The sequence below is a fragment of the Triturus cristatus genome, chromosome 1_1 (assembly GCF_964204655.1).
Source record: "Triturus cristatus chromosome 1_1, aTriCri1.1, whole genome shotgun sequence".
Lineage (NCBI taxonomy): Eukaryota > Metazoa > Chordata > Amphibia > Caudata > Salamandridae > Triturus > Triturus cristatus.
In genome coordinates, this window is record NC_140579.1 from 937393063 (window position 1) to 937405471 (window position 12409).

Below are 12409 nucleotides of genomic sequence, written 5' to 3' on the forward strand. Positions count from 1 at the left end.
AAGGGAGTGACAGGGTGTTTCCTGGAAGTGTATAGATACTGACTAGGGAATTGAAGGTGTGGAAAACAACTGTGTAGGTGGTTAGAGAACTACATGCATACTGCATAGACATTTGAAACAGTCTATTTGGTTATGAATGGTTCACAGCATAAGTACTTAGAAACTGACTAAATCATCAGACTACTTCTAGGACAGTGCCTGGGTAAAATATTTAAATTTTCAGTTCTGGTGCAGTGAAGACAATACTACATGGTACTGCACTTTAGTGTCAAAGCATTACTCATTTTATCAATGCATAAGCAAACACTGGCTTCTAATGCTACTAAAACTTGACAACATGACAGGATTTAAAACACTTATCTGCCACCAAATACACAATGTTACCAAATGATTCTCTCACAGTGGGTCCCAAATGCACACAAACTCACAGTGTGATTCTAGACAACAACCACTATCCCTAGGAGTTTACCAAAACTCATTCACTACAGTGCAAGTGGTACGGGAACTGCACACAATCTACTTATTTCACGACTACACTTTACTGTCAATACCTGACTCATTTAATGAAAGCATAAGCCATAACTGTCTTCTAATGCTACTAAAACTTGACAACATGACATGTTTTAAAACAGTTATCTGTCAGCAAATACACGATGTTACCAAACGCTTCTCTCACAGTGGTTCCCAAATGCACACAGAATCACAGTGTGATTCTAGACAAGCACCACTATCCCTAGGAGTTTACCAAAACTCATTCACTACAGTGGAAGTGGTAAGGGAACTACACACAATCTACATATTTCACGACTGCACTTTACTGTCAATGCCTGACTCATTTAATGAAAGCATAAGCCATAACTGTCTTCTAATGCTACTAAAACTTGACAACATGAGATGTTTTAAAACAGTTATCTGTCAGCAAATACACGATGTTACCGAGTGATTCTCTCACAGTGGTTCCCAAATGCACACAGACTCACAGTGTGATTCTACACAAACACCACTATCCCTAGGAGTTTACTAAAACTCATTCACTACAGTGGAAGTGGTAAGGGAACTGGACACAATCTACATATTTCACGACTACACTTTAGTGTCAATACCTGACTCATTTAATGAAAGCATAAGCCATAACTATCTTCTAATGCTACTAAAATTTGACAACATGACATGTTTTAAAACAGTTATCTGTCAGCAAATACACGATGTTACCAAACGCTTCTCTCAAAGTGATTCCCAAATGCACACAGACTCACAGTGTGATTCTAGACAAGCACCACTATCCCTAGGAGTTTACCAAACTCATTCACTACAGTGGAAGTGGTAAGGGAACTGCACACAATCTACATATTTCACGACTGCACTTTAGTGTCAATGCCTGACTCATTTAATCAACGCATAAGCAAGGACTGGCTTCTAATGCTACTAAAACTTGACAACATGACAGTTTTTAAAATAGTTATCTGTCAGCAAATACACGATGTTACCAAATGCTTCTCTCACATTGGTTCCCAAATGCACACAAACTCACAGTGTGATTCTACACAAACACCACTATCCCTAGGAGTTTACCAAAACTCATTCACTACAGTGGAAGTGGTAAGGGAACTGCACACAATCTACATATTTCACGACTGCACTTTAGTGTCAATGCCTGACTCATTTAATCAACGAATAAGCAAAGACTGGCTTCTAATGCTACTAAAACGTGACAACATTACAGGTTTTAAAACAGTTATCTGTCAGCAAATACACAATGTTACCAAACGCTTCTCTCACAGTGGATCCCAAATGCACACAGACTCACAGTGTGATTCTAGACAAGCACCACTATCCCTAGGAGTTTACCAAAACTCATTCACTACAGTGGAAGTGGTAAGGGAACTGCACATAATCTACATATTTCACGACTACACTTTACTGTCTATACCTAACTCATTTAATGAAAGCATAAGCCATAACTGTCTACTAATGCTACTAAAACTTCACAACATGACATGTTTTAAAACAGTTATCTGTCAGCAAATACACGATGTTACCGAGTGCTTCTCTCACAGTGGTTCCCAAATGCACACAGACTCACAGTGTGATTCTACACAAACACCACTATCCCTAGGAGTTTACCAAAACTCATTCACTACAGTGGAAGTGGTAAGGGAACTACACATAATCTACATATTTCACGACTACACTTTACTGTCTATACCTAACTCATTTAATGAAAGCATAAGCCATAACTGTCTACTAATGCTACTAAAACTTCACAACAAGACATGTTTTAAAACAGTTATCTGTCAGCAAATACACGATGTTACCGAGTGCTTCTCTCACAGTGGTTCCCAAATGCACACAGACTCACAGTGTGATTCTACACAAACACCACTATCCCTAGGAGTTTACCAAAACTCATTCACTACAGTGGAAGTGGTAAGGGAACTGCACACAATCTACATATTTCACGACTACACTTTAGTGTCAATACCTGACTCATTTAATGAAAGCATAAGCCATAACTATCTTCTAATGCTACTAAAACTTGACAACATGACATGTTTTAAAACAGTTATCTGTCAGCAAATACACGATGTTACCAAACGCTTCTCTCAAAGTGGTTCCCAAATGCACACAGACTCACAGTGTGATTCTAGACAAGCACCACTATCCCTAGGAGTTTACCAAACTCATTCACTACAGTGGAAGTGGTAAGGGAACTGCACACAATCTACATATTTCACGACTACACTTTAGTGTCAATACCTGACTCATTTAATGAAAGCATAAGCCATAACTATCTTCTAATGCTACTAAAACTTGACAACATGACATGTTTTTAAACAGTTATCTGTCAGCAAATACACAATGTTACCAAACGCTTCTCTCACAGTGGTTCCCAAATGCACACAGACTCACAGTGTGATTCTAGACAAGCACCACTATCCCTAGAAGTTTACCAAAACTCATTCACTACAGTGGAAGTGGTAAGGGAACTGCACACAATCTACATATTTCACGACTGCACTTTAGTGTCAATGCCTGACTCATTTAATCAACGAATAAGCAAAGACTGGCTTCTAATGCTACTAAAACGTGACAACATGACAGGTTTTAAAACAGTTATCTGTCAGCAAATACACAATGTTACCAAACGCTTCTCTCACAGTGGATCCCAAATGCACACAGACTCACAGTGTGATTCTAGACAAGCACCACTATCCCTAGGAATTTACCAAAACTCATTCACTACAGTGGAAGTGGTAAGGGAACTGCACATAATCTACATATTTCACGACTACACTTTACTGTCTATACCTAACTCATTTAATGAAAGCATAAGCCATAACTGTCTACTAATGCTACTAAAACTTCACAACATGACATGTTTTAAAACAGTTATCTGTCAGCAAATACACGATGTTACCGAGTGCTTCTCTCACAGTGGTTCCCAAATGCACACAGACTCACAGTGTGATTCTACACAAACACCACTATCCCTAGGAGTTTACCAAAACTCATTCACTACAGTGGAAGTGGTAAGGGAACTACACACAATCTACATATTTCACGACTGCACTTTACTGTCAATGCCTGACTCATTTAATGAAAGCATAAGCCATAACTGTCTTCTAATGCTACTACAACTTGACAACATGACATGTTTTAAAACAGTTATCTGTCAGCAAATACACAATGTTACCAAATGCTTCTCTCACAGTGGTTCCCAAATGCACACAAACTCACAGTGTGATTCTATACAAACACCACTATCCCTAGGAGTTTACCAAAACTCATTCACTACAGTGGAAGTGGTAAGGGAACTGCACACAATCTACATATTTCACGACTACACTTTAGTGTCAATACCTGACTCATTTAATGAAAGCATAAGCCATAACTATCTTCTAATGCTACTAAAACTTGACAACATGACATGTTTTAAAACAGTTATCTGTCAGCAAATACACGATGTTACCAAACGCTTCTCTCAAAGTGGTTCCCAAATGCACACAGACTCACGGTGTGATTCTAGACAAGCACCACTATCCCTAGGAGTTTACCAAACTCATTCACTACAGTGGAAGTGGTAAGGGAACTGCACACAATCTACATATTTCACGACTGCACTTTAGTGTCAATGCCTGACTCATTAAATGAAAGCATAAGCCATAACTGTCTTCTAATGCTACTAAAACTTGACAACATGACATGTTTTAAAACAGTTATCTGTCAGCAAATACACAATGTTACCAAATGCTTCTCTCACAGTGGTTCCCAAATGCACACAAACTCACAGTGTGATTCTATACAAACACCACTATCCCTAGGAGTTTACCAAAACTCATTCACTACAGTGGAAGTGGTAAGGGAACTGCACACAATCTACATATTTCACGACTACACTTTAGTGTCAATACCTGACTCATTTAATGAAAGCATAAGCCATAACTATCTTCTAATGCTACTAAAACTTGACAACATGACATGTTTTAAAACAGTTATCCGTCAGCAAATACACGATGTTACCAAAGGCTTCTCTCAAAGTGGTTCCCAAATGCACACAGACTCACAGTGTGATTCTAGACAAGCACCACTATCCCTAGGAGTTTACCAAACTCATTCACTACAGTGGAAGTGGTAAGGGAACTGCACACAATCTACATATTTCACGACTGCACTTTAGTGTCAATGCCTGACTCATTTAATCAACGCATAAGCAAGGACTGGCTTCTAATGCTACTAAAACTTGACAACATGACAGTTTTTAAAATAGTTATCTGTCAGCAAATACACGATGTTACCAAATGCTTCTCTCACATTGGTTCCCAAATGCACACAAACTCACAGTGTGATTCTACACAAACACCACTATCCCTAGGAGTTTACCAAAACTCATTCACTACAGTGGAAGTGGTAAGGGAACTGCACACAATCTACATATTTCACGACTACACTTTAGTGTCAATACCTGACTCATTTAATGAAAGCATAAGCCATAACTATCTTTTAATGCTACTAAAACTTGACAACATGACATGTTTTAAAACAGTCATCTGTCAGCAAATACACAATGTTACCAAACGCTTCTCTCACAGTGGTTCCCAAATGCACACAGACTCACAGTGTGATTCTAGACAAGCACCACTATCCCTAGAAGTTTACCAAAACTCATTCACTACAGTGGAAGTGGTAAGGGAACTGCACACAATCTACATATTTCACGACTGCACTTTAGTGTCAATGCCTGACTCATTTAATCAACGAATAAGCAAAGACTGGCTTCTAATGCTACTAAAACGTGACAACATGACAGGTTTTAAAACAGTTATCTGTCAGCAAATACACAATGTTACCAAATGCTTCTCTCACAGTGGATCCCAAATGCACACAGACTCACAGTGTGATTCTAGACAAGCACCACTATCCCTAGGAGTTTACCAAAACTCATTCACTACAGTGGAAGTGGTAAGGGAACTGCACATAATCTACATATTTCACGACTACACTGTACTGTCTATACCTAACTCATTTAATGAAAGCATAAGCCATAACTGTCTACTAATGCTACTAAAACTTCACAACATGACATGTTTTAAAACAGTTATCTGTCAGCAAATACACGATGTTACCGAGTGCTTCTCTCACAGTGGTTCCCAAATGCACACAGACTCACAGTGTGATTCTACACAAACACCACTATCCCTAGGAGTTTACCAAAACTCATTCACTACAGTGGAAGTGGTAAGGGAACTACACACAATCTACATATTTCACGACTGCACTTTACTGTCAATGCCTGACTCATTTAATGAAAGCATAAGCCATAACTGTCTTCTAATGCTACTAAAACTTGACAACATGACATGTTTTAAAACAGTTATCTGTCAGCAAATACACAATGTTACCAAATGCTTCTCTCACAGTGGTTCCCAAATGCACACAAACTCACAGTGTGATTCTATACAAACACCACTATCCCTAGGAGTTTACCAAAACTCATTCACTACAGTGGAAGTGGTAAGGGAACTGCACACAATCTACATATTTCACGACTACACTTTAGTGTCAATACCTGACTCATTTAATGAAAGCATAAGCCATAACTATCTTCTAATGCTACTAAAACTTGACAACATGACATGTTTTAAAACAGTTATCTGTCAGCAAATACACGATGTTACCAAACGCTTCTCTTAAAGTGGTTCCCAAATGCACACAGACTCACAGTGTGATTCTAGACAAGCACCACTATCCCTAGGAGTTTACCAAACTCATTCACTACAGTGGAAGTGGTAAGGGAACTGCACACAATCTACATATTTCACGACTGCACTTTAGTGTCAATGCCTGACTCATTTAATCAACGCATAAGCAAGGACTGGCTTCTAATGCTACTAAAACTTGACAACATGACAGTTTTTAAAATAGTTATCTGTCAGCAAATACACGATGTTACCAAATGCTTCTCTCACATTGGTTCCCAAATGCACACAAACTCACAGTGTGATTCTACACAAACACCACTATCCCTAGGAGTTTACCAAAACTCATTCACTACAGTGGAAGTGGTAAGGGAACTGCACACAATCTACATATTTCACGACTGCACTTTAGTGTCAATACCTGACTCATTTAATGAAAGCATAAGCCATAACTATCTTCTAATGCTACTAAAACTTGACAACATGACATGTTTTAAAACAGTTATCTGTCAGCAAATACACAATGTTACCAAACGCTTCTCTCACAGTGGTTCCTAAATGCACACAGACTCACAGTGTGATTCTAGACAAGCACCACTATCCCTAGAAGTTTACCAAAACTCATTCACTACAGTGGAAGTGGTAAGGGAACTGCACACAATCTACATATTTCACGACTGCACTTTAGTGTCAATGCCTGACTCATTTAATCAACGAATAAGCAAAGACTGGCTTCTAATGCTACTAAAACGTGACAACATGACAGGTTTTAAAACAGTTATCTGTCAGCAAATACACGATGTTACCAAATGCTTCTCTCACATTGGTTCCCAAATGCACACAAACTCACAGTGTGATTCTACACAAACACCACTATCCCTAGGAGTTTACCAAAACTCATTCACTACAGTGGAAGTGGTAAGGGAACTGCACACAATCTACATATTTCACGACTACACTTTAGTGTCAATACCTGACTCATTTAATGAAAGCATAAGCCATAACTATCTTCTAATGCTACTAAAACTTGACAACATGACATGTTTTAAAACAGTTATCTGTCAGCAAATACACAATGTTACCAAACGCTTCTCTCACAGTGGTTCCCAAATGCACACAGACTCACAGTGTGATTCTAGACAAGCACCACTATCCCTAGAAGTTTACCAAAACTCATTCACTACAGTGGAAGTGGTAAGGGAACTGCAAACAATCTACATATTTCACGACTGCACTTTAGTGTCAATGCCTGACTCATTTAATCAACGAATAAGCAAAGAATGGCTTCTAATGCTACTAAAACGTGACAACATGACAGGTTTTAAAACAGTTATCTGTCAGCAAATACACAATGTTACCAAACGCTTCTCTCACAGTGGATCCCAAATGCACACAGACTCACAGTGTGATTCTAGACAAGCACCACTATCCCTAGGAGTTTACCAAAACTCATTCACTACAGTGGAAGTGGTAAGGGAACTGCACATAATCTACATATTTCACGACTACACTTTACTGTCTATACCTAACTCATTTAATGAAAGCATAAGCCATAACTGTCTACTAATGCTACTAAAACTTCACAACATGACATGTTTTAAAACAGTTATCTGTCAGCAAATACACGATGTTACCGAGTGCTTCTCTCACAGTGGTTCCCAAATGCACACAGACTCACAGTGTGATTCTACACAAACACCACTATCCCTAGGAGTTTACCAAAACTCATTCACTACAGTGGAAGTGGTAAGGGAACTACACACAATCTACATATTTCACGACTGCACTTTACTGTCAATGCCTGACTCATTTAATGAAAGCATAAGCCATAACTGTCTTCTAATGCTACTAAAACTTGACAACATGACATGTTTTAAAACAGTTATCTGTCAGCAAATACACAATGTTACCAAATGCTTCTCTCACAGTGGTTCCCAAATGCACACAAACTCACAGTGTGATTCTATACAAACACCACTATCCCTAGGAGTTTACCAAAACTCATTCACTACAGTGGAAGTGGTAAGGGAACTGCACACAATCTACATATTTCACGACTACACTTTAGTGTCAATACCTGACTCATTTAATGAAAGCATAAGCCATAACTATCTTCTAATGCTACTAAAACTTGACAACATGACATGTTTTAAAACAGTTATCTGTCAGCAAATACACGATGTTACCAAACGCTTCTCTCAAAGTGGTTCCCAAATGCACACAGACTCACAGTGTGATTCTAGACAAGCACCACTATCCCTAGGAGTTTACCAAACTCATTCACTACAGTGGAAGTGGTAAGGGAACTGCACACAATCTACATATTTCATGACTGCACTTTAGTGTCAATGCCTGACTCATTAAATGAAAGCATAAGCCATAACTGTCTTCTAATGCTACTAAAACTTGACAACATGACATGTTTTAAAACAGTTATCTGTCAGCAAATACACAATGTTACCAAATGCTTCTCTCACAGTGGTTCCCAAATGCACACAAACTCACAGTGTGATTCTAGACAAGCACCACTATCCCTAGGAGTTTACCAAACTCATTCACTACAGTGGAAGTGGTAAGGGAACTGCACACAATCTACATATTTCACGACTACACTTTAGTGTCAATACCTGACTCATTTAATGAAAGCATAAGCCATAACTATCTTCTAATGCTACTAAAACTTGACAACATGACATGTTTTAAAACAGTTATCCGTCAGCAAATACACGATGTTACCAAAGGCTTCTCTCAAAGTGGTTCCCAAATGCACACAGACTCACAGTGTGATTCTAGACAAGCACCACTATCCCTAGGAGTTTACCAAAACTCATTCACTACAGTGGAAGTGGTAAGGGAACTGCACACAATCTACATATTTCACGACTGCACTTTAGTGTCAATGCCTGACTCATTTAATCAACGCATAAGCAAGGACTGGCTTCTAATGCTACTAAAACTTGACAACATGACAGTTTTTAAAATAGTTATCTGTCAGCAAATACACGATGTTACCAAATGCTTCTCTCACATTGGTTCCCAAATGCACACAAACTCACAGTGTGATTCTACACAAACACCACTATCCCTAGGAGTTTACCAAAACTCATTCACTACAGTGGAAGTGGTAAGGGAACTGCACACAATCTACATATTTCACGACTACACTTTAGTGTCAATACCTGACTCATTTAATGAAAGCATAAGCCATAACTATCTTTTAATGCTACTAAAACTTGACAACATGACATGTTTTAAAACAGTCATCTGTCAGCAAATACACAATGTTACCAAACGCTTCTCTCACAGTGGTTCCCAAATGCACACAGACTCACAGTGTGATTCTAGACAAGCACCACTATCCCTAGAAGTTTACCAAAACTCATTCACTACAGTGGAAGTGGTAAGGGAACTGCACACAATCTACATATTTCACGACTGCACTTTAGTGTCAATGCCTGACTCATTTAATCAACGAATAAGCAAAGACTGGCTTCTAATGCTACTAAAACGTGACAACATGACAGGTTTTAAAACAGTTATCTGTCAGCAAATACACAATGTTACCAAACGCTTCTCTCACAGTGGATCCCAAATGCACACAGACTCACAGTGTGATTCTAGACAAGCACCACTATCCCTAGGAGTTTACCAAAACTCATTCACTACAGTGGAAGTGGTAAGGGAACTGCACATAATCTACATATTTCACGACTACACTTTACTGTCTATACCTAACTCATTTAATGAAAGCATAAGCCATAACTGTCTACTAATGCTACTAAAACTTCACAACATGACATGTTTTAAAACAGTTATCTGTCAGCAAATACACGATGTTACCGAGTGCTTCTCTCACAGTGGTTCCCAAATGCACACAGACTCACAGTGTGATTCTACACAAACACCACTAACCCTAGGAGTTTACCAAAACTCATTCACTACAGTGGAAGTGGTAAGGGAACTACACACAATCTACATATTTCACGACTGCACTTTACTGTCAATGCCTGACTCATTTAATGAAAGCATAAGCCATAACTGTCTTCTAATGCTACTAAAACTTGACAACATGACATGTTTTAAAACAGTTATCTGTCAGCAAATACACAATGTTACCAAATGCTTCTCTCACAGTGGTTCCCAAATGCACACAAACTCACAGTGTGATTCTATACAAACACCACTATCCCTAGGAGTTTACCAAAACTCATTCACTACAGTGGAAGTGGTAAGGGAACTGCACACAATCTACATATTTCATGACTACACTTTAGTGTCAATACCTGACTCATTTAATGAAAGCATAAGCCATAACTATCTTCTAATGCTACTAAAACTTGACAACATGACATGTTTTAAAACAGTTATCTGTCAGCAAATACACGATGTTACCAAATGCTTCTCTCAAAGTGGTTCCCAAATGCACACAGACTCACGGTGTGATTCTAGACAAGCACCACTATCCCTAGGAGTTTACCAAACTCATTCACTACAGTGGAAGTGGTAAGGGAACTGCACACAATCTACATATTTCACGACTGCACTTTAGTGTCAATGCCTGACTCATTAAATGAAAGCATAAGCCATAACTGTCTTCTAATGCTACTAAAACTTGACAACATGACATGTTTTAAAACAGTTATCTGTCAGCAAATACACAATGTTACCAAATGCTTCTCTCACAGTGGTTCCCAAATGCACACAAACTCACAGTGTGATTCTATACAAACACCACTATCCCTAGGAGTTTACCAAAACTCATTCACTACAGTGGAAGTGGTAAGGGAACTGCACACAATCTACATATTTCACGACTACACTTTAGTGTCAATACCTGACTCATTTAATGAAAGCATAAGCCATAACTATCTTCTAATGCTACTAAAACTTGACAAAATGACATGTTTTAAAACAGTTATCCGTCAGCAAATACACGATGTTACCAAAGGCTTCTCTCAAAGTGGTTCCCAAATGCACACAGACTCACAGTGTGATTCTAGACAAGCACCACTATCCCTAGGAGTTTACCAAACTCATTCACTACAGTGGAAGTGGTAAGGGAACTGCACACAATCTACATATTTCACGACTGCACTTTAGTGTCAATGCCTGACTCATTTAATCAACGCATAAGCAAGGACTGGCTTCTAATGCTACTAAAACTTGACAACATGACAGTTTTTAAAATAGTTATCTGTCAGCAAATACACGATGTTACCAAATGCTTCTCTCACATTGGTTCCCAAATGCACACAAACTCACAGTGTGATTCTACACAAACACCACTATCCCTAGGAGTTTACCAAAACTCATTCACTACAGTGGAAGTGGTAAGGGAACTGCACACAATCTACATATTTCACGACTACACTTTAGTGTCAATACCTGACTCATTTAATGAAAGCATAAGCCATAACTATCTTTTAATGCTACTAAAACTTGACAACATGACATGTTTTAAAACAGTCATCTGTCAGCAAATACACAATGTTACCAAACGCTTCTCTCACAGTGGTTCCCAAATGCACACAGACTCACAGTGTGATTCTAGACAAGCACCACTATCCCTAGAAGTTTACCAAAACTCATTCACTACAGTGGAAGTGGTAAGGGAACTGCACACAATCTACATATTTCACGACTGCACTTTAGTGTCAATGCCTGACTCATTTAATCAACGAATAAGCAAAGACTGGCTTCTAATGCTACTAAAACGTGACAACATGACAGGTTTTAAAACAGTTACCTGTCAGCAAATACACAATGTTACCAAACGCTTCTCTCACAGTGGATCCCAAATGCACACAGACTCACAGTGTGATTCTAGACAAGCACCACTATCCCTAGGAGTTTACCAAAACTCATTCACTACAGTGGAAGTGGTAAGGGAACTGCACATAATCTACATATTTCACGACTACACTTTACTGTCTATACCTAACTCATTTAATGAAAGCATAAGCCATAACTGTCTACTAATGCTACTAAAACTTCACAACATGACATGTTTTAAAACAGTTATCTGTCAGCAAATACACGATGTTACCGAGTGCTTCTCTCACAGTGGTTCCCAAATGCACACAGACTCACAGTGTGATTCTACACAAACACCACTATCCCTAGGAGTTTACCAAAACTCATTCACTACAGTTGAAGTGGTAAGGGAACTACACACAATCTACATATTTCACGACTGCACTTTACTGTCAATG